This window comes from Manacus vitellinus, unplaced genomic scaffold (assembly GCF_001715985.3).
Source record: "Manacus vitellinus isolate BGI_N305 unplaced genomic scaffold, ASM171598v3 scaffold_46_pilon, whole genome shotgun sequence".
Taxonomy (NCBI): Eukaryota; Metazoa; Chordata; class Aves; order Passeriformes; family Pipridae; genus Manacus; species Manacus vitellinus.
In genome coordinates, this window is record NW_021940578.1 from 3,950,601 (window position 1) to 3,972,232 (window position 21,632).

A 21,632-nucleotide genomic window follows, 5' to 3' on the forward strand; every position below is an offset into this window, starting at 1 on the left:
GGAGGGGAAGTTTATGGGGGTTTTGAAATGATTCTGCCTTTGTATTTGTTGTAAGTTGTGTGGGTTGTTTTCTCTTTCATTTTTTCCCCCTCCTGAGCTCTTGGCGTCTCGGTGGTAAAGGTTGCTTGTCAGGTTCCTGTGCTGTCTAAATGAAAAGGAATTTAATTTATTTGGGACAAGGCAGTGTCGGATGAAGAGGCTGCTTATTACATTTAATGAGTATTATTTTTTTTTTCAGCCTGGGCATATCTGGGATGGGTTTGTTTTTGTCCTTCCATGTGAGGTGTATGAGACCTCCCCCACCCCTTCACATCTCGAAGGGAGGAGGAAAGGTGGCCAGGCTGGGGCAATGTTTTGGTTTTAGATTACAGGCCCCAGTGTTTGGACTGGGCGTGTTTTTGGTTGTAGCTTTTTGTGGCGTGTCCACTGGTTTTGATCAGGTATCAGGACGAGGAGCAGGGTCTGGCCTGGCACTGGGCTGGGCTCGTGGCTCCACTGGGTGTGGTGCTGGACAGGGCTGGGGTGTGACTGCAGCTGGGGGCAGTGGGGCTCAAAGTGCTGGTGGGTTTTCCAGCCCTTGGACAGTTTGAATCAGAGTCTCATTTAGATTTTACCAAGTGGGCAAATGCAGAGTTTGGTAGGAATTCCTTGGGCCGTGTTGCCTCTCTGTTTGGGACAACATCCCACCGCCATGGCCCCGTACCTGCCAACACAACCATACTTGCTCCTCCAAAATGGTGTAAGCCATTCTCTGCCATTTACAATCCAAATGGCAGCAATGGGCTAAAGAGGCCTGGGCTGGCGATGCACCACAGTCCAGGTCATTACTGCCGGAGCCTATGTGTACGTGTGTGTGTGTTGTTTTTTTTAATAAGGAGTAAGATGGTAATAAACTGGTTGATGATTGACTGGGCCTGAACTATGTACTCTGATGTTGTGATCGAGGGGATAATTTTGTCGTCGTTTATTCCATTTCTTTATTTATTTCTACCATTGATATCAGGAGCCCAGCGGCCCCGGAGCCGCTTCCACCCGCGAGCGCGACGCCGGCTCTGCCCGGGTCCAGCCGTGGGCGTGCGGCTGCTTCCCTCTCAGATCAAGGAGCTGGGAGGCTGCGTGGGCAGCCCAGGAGTTAAGGATGTGGTGACACTGCAGGAGGGCAAATGCTTTAAAGAGCAATAAACAGTGATTTACCCCTGATCTCCATCTCCGGGAGCGGTGGCAGCTGCCCGGGTGTCGCCGGCCGGGGTGTCCCGGTGCGGCGCAGGGCCGTGCCCGCCCTGGCCTCTGCCGGGGCGGACCCGCCCGCTGCCCGGGGGGCTCCTGCACCGCCGCCCCCGAAAAGGGGCTGCCACGCCAAACACCTCCCCCCCCGCCCCAAAAAAGGGATTCTCCTTCCTCTCGGAAGTGTCGTGGGCGCTCGGCCTTGCCGCCCAGGTAACACGTGGGTTTCGGTCTCCGGTATGGGAACCCGGGGCTGCAGGAAGCCATGGAAATGAGGATCTGGGAGATCTGTTTAAGTCAGCATTACGGTCTGTGTGTGGGTGAACCCGTCTTGTCATGATCTTGGGGCAAAGACCTGCCCCATAATCACCACCTCTAACCCTTATCTGCTTGGGCCAGTTTATCTCCCTCAGTCGCTGCCTCTTGAATTCTCTCCAAGCCCTCAGGCAGTGGCTCCCCGGAGGCAGTGCCCGAGGGCTGCTCACACGAGCTGCCAGCTGGCAGAGGCAAGTCCGGAGGGGTTTCTTTCCCAGAGGGACTCGGTATGTGGGGTCTGACAGTCTGCTCTTGCTGAGAGCTTTCTCAGCTCAGTCAATCCTTGCATGGACCTTCTAGGGCCAGAAGTGTTCAGAGTGGTTAAGGGCTGAAAAGAATTCATGGACTGAGTCCATCTGCCCAGGATCGTGGCAAGATGTTCCCTACATGTGACTTTCTGCGAGTCTGGTTGTAAATATCTTGACTGACTGGGCACCTGTCACTTCCTTTGGGAAACTGTGCCCCAGCCTAATTATCCTTGGTATGAGATTACAGGAACTGATCTCAGAATGAGGACTAAAGCACCTATGGTAAATGAGTGGAGAAACACCTAATTTTCCACTCCCAGGGTCATTTTGTGCCTTTGTCAAATCACTGTTGTTGTTTGAAACACCCAGTGGATAGAAACACCTTCTCTGGAGTGGTGGAAACTCTTTTTTTTCTTTTTTTTTTTTGACAGTACAGGTTTTTGGGAAGACATTGGCTTAGTCAAGGTTGGTGTCATTCCTGAGCCCTTGGTCTGCAGAAGGTTCCCAGGCAGTTTGTTCAGGTGTTCACATCCCTTTCCAGGAGTCCTATGAGATACTTTTTGAGTGGAAAGCATTCAAGTGCTTAAGCCTACCGAGTGAAGATTGTTCCTTGGGAGAAGGGTTTAGCAGAGCAGGAATTAACCTTTCCATCATGGTGTAAGCAGGGCCCAGCTATTAATTGGAGAAGGTGCTTCAAAGCCAGCTGAAGTCCGTAGGAGTGTTTCGACTGCTTTACCATAGAGAGATAACTCACAGAAAGACCAGAAAGTTGATCCCCGAGATAAAAAACTCCCATTTCCTCGCCTGCACCTTGTCTGCTGGGTTCTATGAGTCCTTCCAAACCAGGTCTGCCAGTGGGGTCTGCCAGTGTGTGCAGGTACTGCACCCTTCTGCTCCGGTGTCCCAGAGGGGGAGAGGCAACTCGAACTGAAACCAGCTTGGAATGGTACAGATACCTCGGCTGGAGGGGGTCAAATATTAAATATGTAGTTTCCAAATAATCGGTTTCTCTTTCTGTTTTCCTGGACTGTTTATGCTTCCACCCTGAGTCCTCCTCACCACTCTTGGAAAGGAGTATCTGAGCTTGGAATTTATCTCAGGACTTTGCCTGCACAGCCTTGTCTGTCCCACTTCTCATGCTGCCAGAGCGCTTGGCTGTGTCCTCACAGCGAGAGCTTTTGTGGCCACTTTGACTCTCCCTCTGACATCAGACCATACCCCTGGGCTGCTGTGCAGCCTACAATTTAGGTTTCCCTCTGAAAAGTTGGTTGAAAGTGTCTGGAAAGTAATGAAAAGTCCTGTGGGAGGTGAAGACAACCATTGCCTGTGCTGCATCTCCCACCTCCACCTGGGCTCCTTCCCTCCCTCCCAGAGTTTGGAGCCACGGCCGTTCCCAAGGTTTGGAGAGCTCAGGTGCCACCCAGGGCTGAGCTCCCAGAAGTGCTGACGCAGAGGCCTCGCTGGCCGATCCAGCTGGGCTTTGGGAGAACCGATGTCCTCGTCCTCAGCTGCACTTTGCAAAGCAGAGAGGGGGCAGAGGAGGCTTGGCTGGGAGCAGGGGAGGGGCAGGAGCTCCAGCCAAAAGTCCCACGCGGCCCCGTCTCCTCCCCTCCGGTTCAGCGCGGACTGGATCAATTTGGACGTCTTCAGCAATAAAAAATGCCGATGTCGTCCTAATTCACCAGGCCCCGAGATGACAGCAAATTTACATTTTTTAATTAAACTAGCAGCCAGTTTTTATGAGAGGGGGCTGGGTTATGCAAATCAAATGGTTGTGTACGAAAGATTAGGAGAGTTTGGGAATAAATTCCACAAATGCTAATAAAAAAAAAAGAGAGAAAATGAGAGGGGGGAGAGAGAGGGACATTGTTCCATTAGCCCCTTTTAGACTGATTTCCCTAGGGAGAAAGCAATGGGGGTGAGAGATGGAGGCAGCTTTCAGAGACAGGTAAAATCCATTTTGAGGATTGAGAGCCCTTTGGACCAGGACCTTGTTGCTCCCTGTTTCCTCTCCGAGGGCTCACGAGGGAGAGAGAGGCAGACATTGGTAGCAAAAGAAAAACTTGCTGTCTTCTAATCCCCGTTCCTGCTTGACCAGTGCTCTGCAGGCTGGAACAGCTGCTGGGGCTGGGTTGAGGATGTGCACAGTGGGGAGAGTGCACAGTGCTCTGGTGCTGGAGGGGCACGGGCGGGTGCAGGGCTGGGCCAGGTCACCATGGTGCTGCAAGAGGGTGACAGAACAGCCCCTGGGTGGGCAAAGCCCAGGGGCTACACAGAGCTGGTCTGGATGGGGCCCATCTTTGGACTGACAGATGGCCACAGAGCATGGCCATGGCTGGGATCAGTACCCTGGAGCTTCCTCTCCTTTGTGCAGCTCCTCTGGGCGGGCTCCTGGTCCCTGGCAGGACCTGCTGGTGAGGACAGGCAGTAGCACTGATCACAGGTGAGGGGCTGGGCTGCTGTTCCCTGTAAGCACAGGCTTTGTCTGAGGAGCAGAGTGTGTTTTGGAGTGGGATGGTGGTGCTCTTCCCTCTCCCAGACTCTAGGCCCCCTTGTTGCCCACCTCAGAGGCTGAGTCCAGCTGTCAGCTTCCCTTCCCATTGCATTAACTTGGCACCAACCTTCTCCCCTTTCTCAAGGGACTTCCCATCTTTCTTCTTGTGGTGGTTCCAGAAAACAGAACAGTTTGTCAAGTCCTTTCAGGAACAAATAGTTACAGTGAACAAAAAATATGTGCTTCACTCATGTAAAACACGTTCTTGTTTCCCAAAGAATTCCGAGTTCTCATTGCATTTGGGGGTTAGGTGTGGTGGCCAGGTACCGAAGCAATTGTTTGCTCTGCCGTGGAGAAACACAACCAGAAAATTTCTGGAGGCTGGGAAACTGCTTAAAGCTTCCAGTCCTAAGGCAGTTTCATGCTCGAAATAAAAGCTGAACAACCCGTATAGGTTGGCAAGAGAGAGCAAGGGGTGGAGATCAGGAGATACTAGGAAAAAGGATGGGAAGACTAAAGTCACCGGGTGCATTTTATGGCAATCCCCTGAGGATTTGGTGCCTCACTAGAGAGTTTTGCCACCCATTCCTGGTTTTGGGGTGTGAAACGATGATTCACCGACGTGCTCCTGTTTTGCTTCGGAGAGGTGACATTTTAGCAGAGCCTCTTGTGAAATCAGTAAAAGCACCGAGCTCTGCCGGAGCATTTCTGGAGGTGTTCCCCACACCCAACACCTACGTCCCCGTCACCGTGTCCTGCACATGCCCGTCTGCCCCAGACACTCGCCCACCTCCGTGCTCCCGGACACTCACGTGCCCTGTGTTGGTGTCGTGCTGAACTTCGTGTTCTCCAGGTTGCTCTCGATGAACCCTCTCTTTCCATGTGCTCCCGTCATCGTGACCATGAGTGGATCTTTCTTAGCAGCAAGAGAGGACCAGCGTGGTCTGTGTGTTGGGTGTCCCTGTGCTCCCACTGCCCTGCAGTGAATCTCCCACCATTCCTGCTACCAGGAACGATGGCCTTGGAGTCAGCTCAGTCCACAGCCGCGGGCAGGCAGGTGGTTGTACAGGGGATTTTTGTAACGCAAGTTTCTGAGCTGAACTAGGGCCAAGTTCACCCTAAATCTAACAAAGAGCTCCAGAACAGGTCTGTGAGACATGGCAGAGTCTGAGGGTTTGGTGTAGGATGAATAACTCCTAATCTATAAAGTGGGCATAATCATACTCCCCTGTGCAGCCCAGAGCCAGGGCTGGGCGCTTCAGTGATGGAGATAAGTGAATGAGGCCTGGCTGCTGTCCATGGACGGGTGCGGGGGTCGGGCAGCAGCTCCTCCCTCCAGCCGGGGTGTGGTGCCTGGGGTGTGGGAGAGAGAGCTGAGCCCGCTCCCACTTTCCCGGGAGCTCCTGCGCCCACCTGACCCGTGGCACCTTTGACATCCTGGCAGCTGCAGCTCCACGGGCTGGGAGCACCCGTGGGCCCAGGGTGGGCTATCGTGGAGCTGCACAGGGGGCTCTCCAGGACCTGGGCAGGGAGGTGAGGAGCTCTAGCTGGGCTGTTCTGTTGGAATGGTGCAGTGGTGTCAGCCCCGCTCCCGAGACTGGCTGGGCCAGGGCAGAGCAGAGGAAGAACCAGGAACCTTTAGCTTCCATACATGGGAAACTGTCAAAAGCCAGGTAGCAACACCAGCTTTTGTCTGGTATTTCCAGAAAAACCCGGCGGGACCTGGCATCCCAGGGCATAATTTATTATGGAAAAATAAAATAATAAAGTCCCAATCCCTTTGAGGCCTGAGTCATAGAAGCATCTTCTCATTAAAGCAGCTCCACCTCTCCGCCTGGTGTTTGCCAGCTCCATGCCTGTATGAATCCACTCCCTGAGCCGGCTCGCCCAGGGCAGCCCTCCTTTTCCTCCTCCTCCTCCTCCTCCTCCTCACTGCCTGCCTTTCCCCAGTGCACCTCTCCTCCAGCACCCCTTCCCCTATCTGGAGGAGCAGGAGCAGTCCCACATCTCAAGCCAACTTTTCCCCAGGTCCTCCTTCTTCAGGCCAGGGGGATGTTTTGTTGGTGTGTTTTGTAGACAAATGTCTTCATCTTTTCACCCCTTTCCCACCCCCTGTGCTATCAAGTTCTCTAGGCACAGCCCTGGCTCCCACATCCCCCTTCTCCCGGGTGTGGAGGTGTGTGTGGTATCTTTCCATGGCTTGAAGCTCTCTTCCAAGTGGCCCTCTGCAAGCAGGGAAAGGAGAGGAAGCTGCTCCTGGAGTAATTACCATCTGCATGTCCCGAAGGCAGGCAGCAGATGTTAGCAGAGGAGGACCGGATTGGAAGAGGGTGAGGAAACAGAGGCTGGGGAGAGAGGGTCTGATTTTTCTTCTTGATTGCATATGAATATTTTTAACAGAAGCTCAGTAGGACAGGAATCCCAGTTTTGCAAAGTTGATCCGTGCGTTTGGAAACTTTAAGGGAAAGCTCCTTTGCTCACTCTTGCTGTGTTTTCCATCACTCACCCTTGCCTTTCTCAACCTTTTTTTATACTGCAGTGTTGTAACTTCTCTTGCTAAATAGCTTTCCTTTATGTCCTTCCTTTCCATATTCCCACAGACCCGTCATTCTTGTCACCCTCCTGGACTTCCCATTCTGCCTTTGATTCTGTCTTGCTTTTCCTTTCCTTCCCCCCCCCTCCACCTCCCTTCCATTATCTTACTCTCTTTATTTTTCATTTTCCCATTTTTCTGTGGGCTGATATTCAGATGAGCAAACTTCTTCCAGTTAAAGGAGGTCATGAATATTAGGATTTTTCTATCAAACAATGAAATATGGCTCAAATTACCCTAAAGAATAGGGCCCTTTTCATAAACCACCTGCTGTTTTTTTTGAAAGAAAGCACAACCACTTGCCTGTGTGCTCCAAGCAGTTGTCTCACATCTCCACCTCGCCAAGCGTTGCCGTTCCAATTTCTTCTGCTGAATTTGTTGCTCTTGGTGGAGTAAGTCTGCTCTTCCCAGACTGCCAGCACCCAGTGAGTCTGGGTTTGGACAGGTTGGGGCAGGATGGGGATTCTGGCAGGATCCTCAGTACTTTGAATGTTGGTTTGTGATTGTGCTTTTTTGATTGCGGTGTGCATATTTGGGGGTTTTATTTTTGTTTTCGACAACATTTTGGTCTGAAACTCATTACCTCTGAGCTTGACTGAGATCTCATTCAGATGTTGGCACCCAGCGGGGTGCTGAGACACACAGACCCTCTGCCTTCTCCTTGTCTTGCTGGTGTGGACCAGCCCTCTGCCCCGTCACGAGGAGGGCTGTGTTGGAGTGGACACCAGCCCAGGCTGTGCTCATGCCCTCCCAGCTCTCATGGTCCTGTCCCTCTCCTCCCAGCCACGTGGCTTCAGAGAAGGAGCCGTGAGCACAGTGACTGCAGATGCTTCTTGGAAAGCCAGATCTGTGCTCCATGAGATCCTATGTTCCCTGTGGTCCTGGCCATGCTTGACTGGACAGTGCTGTGCCTTTGCCAGGGCGGCACCAGTGCAGCTTGGCCCTTGGAGGGACAAGGAGAGTCCCTTGGGAGCTGCCACGAGGCAGGCGTGGGCAATGCCAGAGACAGGGACAACAGAGGACACCAACTTGTCTCAGACTTGTGTTTTGTTTTCAGCCCAGCCTATTTATATTCATCATAGTTGCTATTTTTTCCCCAGTTACATGGATGTGTCTTGTCCTCGCTATCTTCCATCTTCCCTCGGCAAACCTTGCCATTTTCCACATGTCCCTCCTGGGAGACACACAGCATCATCCCTTCTGGGCAGAGACCACACTTCTCCAAGGAGGCACCTCTCAGTGGTGTGCTCCTTCCAGGAGCCTGATCCAGCCCTCCCGCCCTCTGCCAGCCGGCCCTGCATTTCCCTGGGCAGAAACTGCACACGCAGCCCGGGCTGTGTGAGCACGGAGTTTGTTTTGCCAGGGTGACCTGTTTAATCATCTCATTTTCTGGTGGCCGTTTATTCCTCGTTTCCACGGTTACAGCCCCATTAAGAGGAGAAGCAATAAGGCAGCGAGTCAAACAGGTAATAAAAACATTAAAGCCATGTGCGCTCTGGGAGGGAGGGAGGGCGAGCAGCACTCAGTGAGACGAGACGGGCCGTGCCAGGGAGACACAGGGGTCGCAGGAGCCTCTGCACAGTGTGGTGACACCCGGCTCAGTGCCCAACCTCTGCAGGGGCCTGACTGCCAACAAAGTGTCCTGCAGCATCCTGCCCCGCTCCCTTGGAGTGTGCTGCCACTCGGGACAGCGTCACTGCCACCAGTGTGCTGCTCTCCCCGGCGCTGTGCTGCCAAGGCAGAGTTGCAAGTGGCCAAAAGCACTTGAAATCAGAATAATTTTGCAACTATATTTGATTTCAGGGCTGTGCCTGTCTGTCAGAACTTGTAACTGATTAGTTCTGGTGATGCTGGTGGGCCCAAATGTTGTAATAGCTCTGCCGTGGCACTTGCCAAGGTACCTGCTCTTGCTGGTGTCGGCTGTGCCGATACCCTCCTGGAGGAGAACTCACTGTTCCAGGTGCTCCACCAAGGTATTCATAGCCAGCTTCCCGAGCCAGCACCACCAGGAGTATCCCAACAGAGCTTTGAGGCTTTCCTAGGTAGAAGCATCTGTTTATGGAAGGGTGTATTTCTGCAACCTCCAGGAGAAGGTCAGGCTCCGTGGAAACAGGCTGGGTGGGTCTCTGGGCCGTGGCAGCCACTGTGGGGTGGGCAGTGCTTGGGAGCAGTGGGGGATGCCTTTTTGACCGTGTTAGAAATCAGGGAAGAGCTGTGGAGGGCAGAGAGCATAGCTGAGAATTACTTCCCCCTACCAGGAGGAATCCACAGATTTCTGGTTTTCTGTTGTGGGCTCAGTAAAGGAAAGCAGCAACATGAAGCATCCTAAAGCAACAACTCTAGAGTGAGAAGAAGGCAGAGCACTGCTGTCTCAAGAAAAAGAAGGTTGTTGCTTTCAGAGCAGCTCCCTTTCCTCCAAGCAGTGTTCCTCAGGGAACCCCTCAGGGGTCTTTGGAAGGGTAGGTGGAAGGCTTTTGGTACTATATGCTTGTTATCCTAAACCTGACTTGGTCAGCAATGAAATGGTGGCCTCGTTCCCACAGGAAATTATGGGCTAGATGCACTCCTGGGCATAAAACCATGACCTGATTAGAAAAGCTGAAAGTTACTTTTCCTTACCATTTCCCAGTGGCCACAAAGGCCAGGCAGCTTTGGATCTCAGGTGAAGAGATGTTAGTGAGCAAACAGACACTTTTAAACCTCGTCTTTCATGTGAGGGCCAGATTTGATCATCTCTGATGATCAAATGGAGATTGGAATGATGTCACTGAGAAATAATTCTAAAACTTTCTTGAACACTGCAAGATTTTCCAAGTCATGCTGTGTTGGCCAAATTTTGTTTCTTTGGAGTTGGAGGTTTATCAAGATTGCAGCATCTCAGAGCAGCGAGCATGGCTGAGCTCTCTGGAGACCTGCCCTGGGCTGGAGAATGTGGACCTTGTGAAGCTGCTCTTAGTTTCAGACAGTCTGTAGGATTGATCTGGGAGCTGAATTGGTAATTAAGTATGAAAACAGTTCTCCAGGACCCGTTCCCTCTTACCACACTCATGCAAAGGGCTCCATCCATTCCTGAGAGTGGGGAGAGGGGTTTGACCTTCCTTTGTGCATTCTCTGGCCACACGGTGTTGTTCTGTGTGTTACCCAGGGTGGACACAAACCCTGATGCTTTGTGCAAGCTGCTTACATGTAATGGGCTTAGGAAAACCAAGCAAACTGCGTAGCTGGAAACACCCTGCTCAGGATGGGTTGGGGCTGCCATAAAGGAGCAGGTGCCCATGGGCTGGGAGGGCTCTGACCTGTGAATGAGGGTGAGTTTCACTGAGGATAAAGAGAAGAGGTTAAATATAACAGTCTCTCTCATATAGGTGGCACAGCCCTAACAACAAAACAGAAATATTCAGAAAAGCAAACATTAAAGGAGAGTAAGAAAATAAACAGAGAACTGCAGGGAAATGGGGTGCTTTACCTCCTTACTCTCTCTGGTGAAACAGTCTGCCCTGTTACAGCCCTGCTTTGCCCTGGTGGGATTTTTTTGTATTCATTTCTGACATTGTTTTGGGTTTTACAGTTTCTTTTCTCCGTACTTTATCAGAAAGCATATTTGTGGTGAGCGCCTGTGAAAGGACCTGGCTTGCTGAGTAAATGTTCAACGTGGAAATGAGCCGCATGACCTTGAGGGGGGGAGAGGGAGGAAAGCTGAGAGAAATTCATAAAAAGCTGAAAAAGAAAAGAACAAGGAGAAGGGAGGGGAGAGGAAAAAAGATAAAAGGCCTGGCCAGACTGGAAGAAGTCACACAGGAGAGGAATAATGGTCTTTCTTGTTACAGCAGTGACTGGACTTGTAGAATTAGACATCTTAGAGAGCCCAAATCTCAGCCGTGCTGAGCACTGACACTTGAAAAATAGGCCCATTTAAGGTGACTCAAGTTGGGCAACAAAAGTCAGTAGTCACTTTAGATCATCTTGGCCTGTGTTCAGAAGGGTGAATTTTATCCTTGGCGAGAGGCCAGCGGGAGGCCTTTCTGTGTACTGTTCCCGTTCCCAGAATAGGACTTGGGGTGGCTCCTGGACCTCGTGCCGGCCCTTCGGGGCAGGGGCAGAACCCACTGTCCCCAGCTCCTGGGCTGAGCCTCTGCCTGCCCTCCCCACACCGGAGGCAGCAATCACCAGCTGGGGTTGTGTGTCACAACCCAGGCTCAAAAACTGGGCCTGAATGTACTTGTGGAGTTTGGGGGGGCTGTGGGTGTCTGGGGCAGGTGCTGGATGGGGCAAAAGCCCCTGTCCTCAGTGCAGGAGTGGACAGGAGCAGCAGTGCAGGTTTTCCCACGACCCTTGGAACCCCTCAGGTGTGTGAGATTGGGATGAAAATATTTACTTTTTGGAGACTAGTGAGAATCTTAATCAGAAAAAAAAACAAACAAGAAAACACTCTTGCAAGGAAGAAAATTTGAGTAGAAACACACTGCTGTCACTACCAGAGACCAAGCTGTGAGGTCCAAGCGTGCTCTGGAATTTGGGATTCCAGAACTGCCTGGCTTGGGCCTGAAGGTTTTTATTTCAGTCCCATATCTAGTCCCAAAGGATCTAAACTGGGTGTTAAAATTGTATTGTAGGGATTGGAGAGAGATGAGCCCTGAGTTGCTGCATTTCTGTATTATTCCTGAAAGGGATGTTTCTCTGGTGTGTCCTTAGTGTCTGGTGACACCAGTGCCAGGAAACCCCTTGGTCCTGCAGCTGCAGGAGGGGTCTGGGCACACAGGGAGAAGGCACCCAGCAGTCAAGGGGCTGGAGCAGAAATCCTTGAGCTGCTCTCCAGGCAGCTGATGGCTTCTGCTACCTGCATGAAAAAGTTTGGATGGATTTAGGCTCCCCTTACAGCTCATTGTGCTGTCATTCCTTCAGCTCCCCAAATTCTCTTCACTTTCAAGAGGGGAAGTCTGACTTCACTGCCATCAGCACTTCCCAAACCCTACACACTGCATAAGCAGTTCAGAGTGTGGGGCAAGGACTGTGTCAAAGCTGAACCCTCATTTGTGTTGGTCACCATGCTTTGGTTAAAACTAAATAGCTGCACTAATGATCTTCTCATACACATCTTTAAATTTTAGCTCATTCAGGTGGGGGGATGATTTCTTTCCACAAGCCTGAAAATTGTAGAATTAGGTTTTCATTGTATGGGAGAGCCCTACTTACTGTATGGAGGAGAGCATTTTTTGATTTCTTTCCAGTTGGAGTGCGTGAAATAGCAGGGAAAAGTCTTGTCTAGTGATGACCTCAAAATAATTTCTACAGCAGTGCAATGTGATGTCAGACAGACAGTATGTGGCTGGGTGGGAAGTACAGGCAGTGGGGGCACGAGTGCCTGACACAGGGGAAAACCAGCATAAATAAAAACCATCAGTCCAAGGCTTCGGGAGGAACTAGAGCAAAGTCACCAGTGCAGATGCCAGGGCAAGGAACTGTAACTGTGCATTTAATCGCTTTGGATGTTTGCTTTTATGTGACAGTTGCTGCTCAAGCAAACAGATTGGAGAATTCCAGACTTGCATGGATTTCAGGGATTTTATTTATATGTGTTCGGCACAGGACATGAGTGGGATGGGAACACGGGGTGGATGCAGCAGAAGGGTGCCCTGCTCCTCTCTGCCCTCACACCCCCCACCGTGTGCACCTTGATTTTATGAGCTGAGCCTTCCCCCTCTCTGCCGTCTCTTTCTCTGCCCTGCAGTCACTGTTCCCCAAACCCACCTCACTCACCTGCCCCCCGCTGCTCCACAATCATCCTGCTCTCCCCGGAGCATCCCGTGTCCCGTTCCTCTGCCTCCCGACACTGTGCCTGTTCCCTGCTCCCACAGGAGCCCTGCCCGTGCCGAGTCCCAGCTGGAAGTCAAACAACCTTCCCGGTGTCCCGGCCCTGCCTGGCCTCCCCTGCTCGGCCCGGGATGCAACCGAAACTGTCCAGGGAGAACTGCAAGGCGGGGACATGTTTTTGCAGTTTATTCTCCAAAAGGAAAGCCTGCAAGGGGTGAGGGGCAGACTCCTCGCAGCGAAGGTGTTAACAAATAGCAGGTGATTAAACATGACAAGCAGTGACATTTCTGTGTGGGGTTCTCAGTACCAGCAATGCCAAGAATGAAGCTATAAACCCTGACATTTTGTGTTATGCACTGAGGTTTTTAATAGACATCTTTCTCTCCCTCCTCCCTGTTTATTTCTTTTATTCTTTTTTTTTCCTCTGTCCCCGTCTCCCTTTCCTCTCTCCTCCTCACCCTCACCCTGGCTCTGCCTCATCCCAAGTGCCCTCCACCTCCTCTTCCCATCCCTCCCTCCCTGCTCTTATCTTTGCTCTCTTGCTTCACCAGACTCATTTGTTCGATGGCCTTCACTTTTGCTTTTGTTTCTCTCTTCCTCCCTATTTTCTTGTTACACTTTTCCAAGATTTTTCTGCTTCTCGTGGCGTCATTCCCCCTTCCTCACTCTTCTCTTCCTCCTCCTCGCTGCGGTCCCTGCCATATGCACCCAGCCTCTCTCACAGACGCACTCCCACACTGTGTTGCACACACACCGCACTTCCCGCACACTTCCCCGCTCCCCCCACGCTCCCGCTCTCTCCTGCTCCGTCTCTCACATACGCTCGCACTTGCTCTTTTCTCTCTGTGCTTCCCCTCTCCTGCTCTTCTTTGTCTTTGTTACTCCCTTCTGCTGTCATCCTCCCTCTGTCTGTTCTTTTCCACTCTCTCCCCTTCTCCCTCCCTTTCCCTTCTCTTTTTGGGGCCTGATGTAATTCGCTAACCATGGGCAGCCAGGCCAGTTGCTTGTCAGGGAGCAGGTGGCCCACCCCTGAGTGATGTTTTTGTTAATAACATCTTTGCCCTGACTCAGAAGCCGACGTTTTGGAGATCGGTTGGTGGGTTTTTTTTAAGGACAGGAGCTGAGGAGGCTGAGCTTTTGGGAACAGTTGCTGGGTTTGTACTAAAAGGACTGCAACAGTTGTTCTGCTGAGCAAGAAACGTTGGAACAACTGCAGATTCCCTCTGTCTCTCTCTCTCCATATCTATCCAAAGGGCATTTGGAGGTGACACCCAATGCACCGTCCCCCTTGCAGCCAGCTCTGATTGGAGCCAATGAGCTGCTGCTGGCTCTTGGATTTGGGAATGGGCCACTCCTGCCACTGGAGTTGGCCCTACCAAGCCCCTCTATTAGAAAAAAACTTTTCCTCCTCTGCTGCCTTCTCCTGGTGGGGTTAATGGGCACAAAATTAGCAATAAGCTGGGGGAGCCAGAGCAGTCAAACACAGGGCTCTCCTCCAACAGGTCACCTGGGCTCCAGGGCTCACTGGTGATGGCCCTGCTGGGTGACCTGAGATTAAGAGAGCGGTCTGGAGGCACAGACAGGGCAAGGGGTTGGTGGTGGTCACTGGCCCCCGTCCATGGCCTGCTGTGTCTCACCAGGCTGTGATCCCTTCTGTGGAGGGGCTGGGTGGCAGTGAGTGATGCTTTCCACTGAGCAGGGTGGGAGCAGCGTGGGCAGGCCTGTCAGAGCCCAGCTCCTCTGCTGAATCAGCCTGGCTACTGCCACCAAGGCAGGAACCTTCCTGCCTGGCTGTCCCCAGGGACAGTCACTGCAAAGTGTCACCTGGGGACTTGGGGCACCTCCAGAGGCTCTTTGAGTGGCACAGCAATTCCTTCTCACGTGGCTGTGGGAGTCTCTGCCTCTCCCCAGTCCCTGGGGAGGATCTGTAGGGAGCTCCTGGAGAATTACCACACACAGGCTCTGTGCTGTTGATGCTGAGAGCATCCAGGACAGGCGAGAGGCTCTGTGGGTGGACAGTGAGGACTGAGGCTGAGGCAGCTCCCATGGGCAGGAGGTCACCAGGGCCCAGTGTAAAGGGCTCAGCAGGTATTTGAAATGAGTCCAAACTAAACTGCAGCTTCAGTCCCAGTATTTCCTCTTCCTTGACTCTGCACTCGTTCTAAAAATCAAAATACTTCCCTCTAAAGACCCGCCTTCCCATAAAAGGGCCTCTCCCTCCCTGTCCTCCCAGGTCTTATTGATCAAGCACCACAGACGGTGGCTGCAGCTTCAGTTGCCAAGTAGGGCAGATCGATAGAGGCTTGGGATGGGATTTTTGGCAGCTGGCACATCTATTTGTCCCTCCTTCCGTCCCACCATCCCTCTGGGAAAGGACCAGCGTCACAGTGAGAGCAGGTGGAGCAAAGCCCTGTCCTTCCGCTTGCCTCTCACCTTGTCCTTCCCTGCCCTCTGTGTGCAGCCACGGGATCAGAGACCTCTGTGGGACCACGTGTGAGGCTGCAGAGCACGAGGCACGTGCTGTGCTGGCCCCACCGGCCCATCTCTGCCATTTATCTTCTGCAATGGCCAAGTTCACACTTTCCTATACTGGGGCAATCCTGTGGTTCATTCCAGGCTCTCTGAGAGAGGGATTTGGCCTCCATTGTTTAGGCAGTCTCTATTTAACAAGTGTTTCTTGCCTGCCTGGATTCAAAGTAACTCCCCTCTGCCCTTCCCTGCTGTGGCCATGGGTGCCATTGTCATCTTTCCTCAGATGGGAAAGTAAGGCATAGTGATGGGAAGTGACTTCCTGAGGGCCAGAGAGGGACTGGGTGCTGCGGTTGGGGTTGGGGCCACATTTCTGGCTGTCCTTCACCTGCACTCAACCCCTTGGCCACAGGCTTGGGACAGTGTTTCCCACTCAGGAACCTTCCCAGGGTGCCCATCTGTGTGGGGCCAAGAGCTGTGGGCTGGCATCCAGCATGAACCGGGGCAACCAGAGGCAGAGGGGAGCAGAGGGAGCTGTGCAGGCTTCCCCTTCTCCATCGTGTCAGGAGAGCAGTTGGCTCTGCCAAAGGATGTCCTTAACCCTTGCCAGCCCTCCTGGCTGCAGAACCTCTGGCAGGTGCCGAGCGCCGCGTACAGAGAAGTTAATGAAATGAGTGTTTCGGGGAGGGGGGGAGGGAGGCTCTGTACTGCACCCTGGGGCCCTGGGTTTATTAATGGTGACCTGCCATTAAAGACTAAAGTGCTAACCTGGTCATATTTAGCAGCTTTCAATGGTATCCCAGTGGCCTCTGCCTGCAATATCAACTCCTGCTCCCCCCGCAGCCCCAGGCCGGCAGGAGCTGACTCCAGAGTTTCTCTGCTACGATGAGTCTGGTGGGCAGCACTAAGAAGTCTCTGCGCTGCTGCTGCCAGACAGATTTCCACCCCCTCCTGCTGCTCCAAGCAGCTTCCCCCTCTCACTGCCAGGTCTTGCCAGGCAGCGCTTGGAAGAGAGGACCAAGTCCTGGCATCTTACAATCCCCTTTACGCAGACAGAGCCTGGGGGTCACTAGGAGAGGGAGATGTGCCAGCACAAAGCTCGCAGGGTTTGGCCATGAAGGGGAGGCAAACTCGGGCTCTGCAAAGCACTTCCAGAGAGCTCTCTGAGAAAGCACTGGCAAATTATCCCTCTGAGGTGGCAGGCTGGGAAACAAGGCAGCAGCTCTGCCAGACCTGATTAAAACACGACTTGAGGCTAACAGCTTCAGGTCAGAGCAGGAGGGCTGCTCCCACTGCTGCTGTCCCTCTTGCTCCAGTCCAAGAGGGACGTGGAAAACCCAAGCATGGGGGGATGTCCCCTAGGGGACATCAGCAGTTGGATATTGCAGTGACAGGCACTTTAGAAAGATGCTGGGAGCTGCTGCTGCTGCTGCTGGTCCGGGCAGGGATCAGTGTTAGCAGAAGAAAAAAAAAAAGCCCCAGAGTCTCCTTGAAGCTAATTCTGCTCTTGATGCCTCCCCAGAAGCAAGATCCTGCTGTGCTCCGTGTGCCAACTGAGATTATTGCCTTCCCTGATCACTTCTTCCTGGATTAAAAACTCAGCACAGAGTATTTTGCCGTGTGTTATTCCAGGATACCCGTCAGAAGTTCCACGTGGTGCAGACCCTGGCAGAGGGATCAGGGAACCACGGGGCACGTCCAGCTCAGGCTGTTCCTGCTGCCCCAGTGGGGAGGTGGGGATGCACCTGCCCCCTCACACCTCACGAGCAGTGGGGCCGTAGGGATTTTCCTCTCTCCAGCAAGCCCTGCGAGCCACAGATCCCTCGTCCTCACAGCCCTGTCCTTCCTGTGGGCACGTTTGTCGGTGTGGGCTGCAGGCCATTCCCCAGCAGAGCCAGCGAGGGCAGGGGCCTGGTTCCAGCGGAGGGCTCTGGCCCTCCCGGCCTCCCAACAGGACGAGTGCCGGCTTGGCAGCCAGGCTGGGGGCAATCCTCGCTCTCTCGTTTGGCTCTGTGCCCCAGCTGATCTGGAGCCAGGTTTTGCTGTAATCCCTACATCCTGTTGCAGGTCCTTAATCAGCTGGAGCCAGCCTGGAAAAAAACCAAAAACCCCAAACCCCAAACTCTTGTGGTTAAAGCTCCCCACGGCCAGGTGGTGGGGAGGGGTGGGCAGCAGCCGTCCCGGGCTCCAGGTGGGAGGCTGGAAGGGCTGGGAGACGTGGCAGCTCCCTTCTTAGGGATGGAGGCAGAGAAAAGGGAGTGTGTTTCTGCTGGGGGTCTCAGCAGGACTCACTCATGCTGTTCCCCTGCAGAGGAGATGGGTCTGGGTTTGAGGCATTGATTCCTCCTGTCCTCCCACCGCCAGCTCAGCTATGGATGCTGCCCCTTCAGCCCTCACTGGGCAGGCTTGGAAACTCTGGGTTGTTGTTGAGTTGTGTTTTTTTCCCATTTAATGCATAGAATAACACTGATGGGTCTGAACAGCTCCAGCCAGGCGACGAGGGGAAAGAATAACAAGCTCCTGAATGTCAGGCAAAATTATGGGCCATTGCTATTTAGGGTGAGTCTGGTGGATTTAGGGCCTCTCTGTTCTATTGTCCCAGCTGCTCTGAGCATTGGAGCAGGCGAGACACAAGTCGGGAATTTTATTGCAGAGCATGTGCAGGGCAAGGCTGGTTCTGAGCGTTTCCGGAGTGGGGCAGTGGTGGGGGAGAGGGGACAGTGTCTGGTGGGAAGTTGGTGAGATGTGATACTGAGGGGAGGTGGGAGGCTGGAAGTCCTGGGGAGGTGGTCATCCAGCAGAGAAGAGAGCTCCTTTGCTTCCTGTGTTTTGTCAGGGTTCAGCTTCTGGCATTGCTCACACTCCCCAATTCCGTGTGGGGTTGGTCTCCACCCGTCAGACCTGGGCTGACTGTCCGTCTGCCCTGTCCCTTGGCAGACTGTGCTGGTCCCCCCTGCATCTCACGAGCTGCCCAGCCCCTTGTCTTCTCCTGTGAAGCACTCAGGGTTGTAGTTTGTATGAAAGACAGAGCCTAAATGTGTGTGTGGAATGGGGATTAGGGGTGTCGGTGCCGTCGCTTGGCTGGCTTTTGGCTGGCGCTGGTGATGTAACCAGGGCTGGCACTGTGTGTGCACGGCCTGCCAGGTGTCAGGGGGAAGGGCCCGGCTGAACAGCCCAGGAGAGCACAGAGAGGGTGAAGAAGATGTTACACAGTGAGATAGGAGCGGGTCATCCATGGGAAAGTGAAGTGTGCACGCGTCCTGAACAGGGTGTATCCTGAGCTTCCAGATTTTGGCAAATACATTCTGTCCCATGCCAGGGTGGGGAGGAGTGGCAGAGAGCAAGAAAACCATTCTTCCTGTCTGTCTGCACAGGCGGGAGGCTCGGCAGGGTGAATTCTTTTCTTCTTTGGGGCTCTTTTTATTTGACCGGATTAAAAAGCCTATTTGAGTTTCTTAAACCATTTAATCTAAAATCCCCAGGTAGATGCGCCATTGGATTCAGTTTTAAGCTTATAAACAAAATAGGTCTGTGTTTGTCTCTTCTTTATTTTGTTCTGAAGAAGCAAGGGTTTGACCTGCCCTCCCTGGAGCCGAGGGGAGTGTTGGGCTGCTGGTGCTTAGGAATCCCCTTGAGCTTCCCGCAGGGTGGGAAGGTGTGGGGCCTGGGGTGCTGGTGTGACCCTCCTGCAGCTCCAGGTCAGGGGGGTGTGTGTGGCCTGGGCAGGTGATGGGAGGAGGGAGCAGGGGCCAAGCTCCCCTGGCTGGTTCCCAGGACTCAGTACCCACACGGAGTGCTGAGCATGGGTAAAATCCCATTAGGACCATTGCTCTGCAGTTAGTGTGGAGAGATGGGAAAGGAGAAGACAACAGGAAATGGGAGAAAATGGGAGGAAAGCATGGAATGGTTTGGGTAATTCTTTCCAGTTCCCACTATCCTTTGAGAGGAGCTAGTTTTCCTTCTCTGCTCCCAACATACCCAGTTCCTTCCAGGGTTTCCTCCTGTGTCCATCCTCTCCACCCACTCCTTGTTCTTCTCCTCTACGGTGCTGTGTGGCTTATTGCTGCCACTCCCTGTGCTACAGAGGAGATTTCATGGGCATGAGACCAGTTGGGATTGCTCTCAGAGCAGCCCAAAATGGGACAGTTCAGGATTTGTGTTTGCAGGAGAGAGGTGATAGTGGTGCCCATGGGGGCTGCAGGAATGTCGCAGTGGCCCACAGTGCCATGTCTCTGCCAGCAGCTGGTGCCAGATGCTCCCAAGGAAGGTACCAAACCCACAGCAGGCAGATGTAAGATGATCTGCCCCTGTGTCCCCTTGATGTCCTTTCCATGCGTCCACAGGGATCATCTCGAGTCAGTGGTGCCCGTGTGGGATGACAGTGCTCAGACCAACCTTAGCAGAAGTGTCCCTTCCAGATCCTGTCCCCAGTGCTGGGAGCACAGCAGTAAGGCCAGGCCACCCAGCTCCCTCCTGCAGCCATGGAAAAGCTCCTTCCAGCCCGGCTGTAGGAAGGCCGGGAGGGCAGGCTGAGCTCACCTCTCGTGAGCAGAGAGGCCTCCTGTGCCCAGAGCTCTCAAGGAGATGCTTTATGAAAGGGGTGGTGGGAACAAGACTGTCTCCTCCCCCCCTTCCTTCTCCTGAGGAACTGGAGACAGACAGAGGGACAGGCATCTGTCCGATGGCAGCTTGGATAGGAGGGAGCCCTGTTGGCTTTGCCGAGGGAGCCTCTTTCTATATGGAAATGAAGAATTTAGGCTAATGGAGCTCAACCATCTCTAATTTTGCGATGGCAGGAGGATTTTGATTGAAAGTAATTAAGCAAGCTAGCTGTAAAATTAATTAAAGCAAAAGGGGGGGATTTTTTTATTGGATTGGATAGCGATATAGCGGCTGTCAAATGGGGGACGGATGGGGGTGACCTGAATTCTCTGCCCTCCCTCCTCCCACTCGGGACGTTTATGTCACTTTAATCTCCTTACAGCGGCTGGTGTGCATTTGTTTGAAATAATCAAGGAAATATGGTCAGAAATTGTCAGCTTTCAGATCTAATTTACCTGACAGCCCTGCGCGGACCAGTAAGCCTCTGTGTGCGTGTGCGAGAGCGTGTGTGTGCGGTGCATGCGACTGTGTGGTCATGGAGGGCTCCTTGTCTCCCTTCTCCCCTGTTTCTGTTCATTCTGTCTTCTCTTGATTCCTACCAAAAATACTTCTGGCACAGCTGGGACCACCCAGCACCTTGCAAGAAAGAGAAATAAGTTTGACGATTTTCCTGCGGTCGCTTCTCCACCCCCACCTTCCCATCGCTGCCTCCTCCCAACCTGCTGCCTCATCCTTGCACCATAACCAGCTTTAGGGTTTAGGCAATATAGGATTAGGGGAGGTGGCTGTAATTCTTTATTCCAGATGGCTGGCAACTGCTAAACCCACTGTCACAAGCACCGAGTTATAAAAATACTTAAATTAGGCCCTTTGTTTCAGCCCCTGTCCCTGCCAGGCAGCTCTCCTGGTGTCCTGCCGGGAGCTCAGCTTGCACAGAACAGGTGGGGGACTCTGAGTCCAGACTGTAATGATGCTGGGGAGAGGCTTCTCCGGACTCACACCTATCTGGATTCCCTTGCTCAGCTCCATCTGCTTCTTTTTGCCTTTGGCTCTTAAAGAGAGATCCTGCAGTAGGAATGAGCTGGGCATGAGTTGGTGTCTGTGAGCACTCACTTAGCAGGTGAAGGTCCCAATCCAGGAACATACAAAGGCTGCAGCTCCTACGCATCTTACTGATGGAGGGGGAGTGCATACTCCTGACAGGGATCTCAGGTTTCCCCTCTGGACCAGACCCTGCAAGAACCCAGCAACCTGAACTGGAAATTGGGGAATGCGGGTAACTACTGTAGGGACAGTGTTTCCTCGGAGTGATGCCTCACATCTGTCTTGCTAGGTTGGCTCTTAGGGTTATTATTTATTATTTATTATTGTTCATTAAGCGCTGACAGAGTTGGGGCTTTTGTTTGTTTTGTTTGGGTCTCCATTTAGAGGCCTTTGCTGAGGCAGACTCCGGTGCCAAGACCTCCGGCGCTTTTACAATTACAGCCCGTGATCCTATTGTATTGTTTATGTAATGACTCTCAGTCCTGAGGGATTCTGCAGCCTTTCTTAGACCAGAGCACCCAGCACCTGGCAGGGAGAGTGCAGAGCAAGTGCTGGCCCCTGGTGCCAAGGAAAATCTCTGGGTTTTACATCCCAGGGGATCATTAATACATGGACAGGTCAGGCTGGACCTGCTGCAAGGATCTACATGGGGGGAAGTTGATTAAGCTGCTTCAGAAGGAGCAGATGATTCGTCTCTGCCTGGTCTGTGTGGTCATGGGGAGGTCTCATGGTGGCTCAGACCTGATGCTCTGGCTGTTGGGTGTCTGCAGCCCACCGGTCTGTCTCAATACAGTGACTGGTCTTTGCGGGCCTGATGGTGTGACCAGTCCCT

At 52.9% G+C, this 21,632-nt stretch overlaps 1 protein-coding gene across 5 annotated transcripts in view; it reads left to right on the forward strand.

Annotated features, from left to right (window-relative positions):
- The window catches only part of CASZ1 (castor zinc finger 1), a 159,461-nt gene that overhangs the window by 73,661 nt on the left and 64,168 nt on the right, over positions 1-21,632 (forward strand). The window lies entirely within an intron of this gene.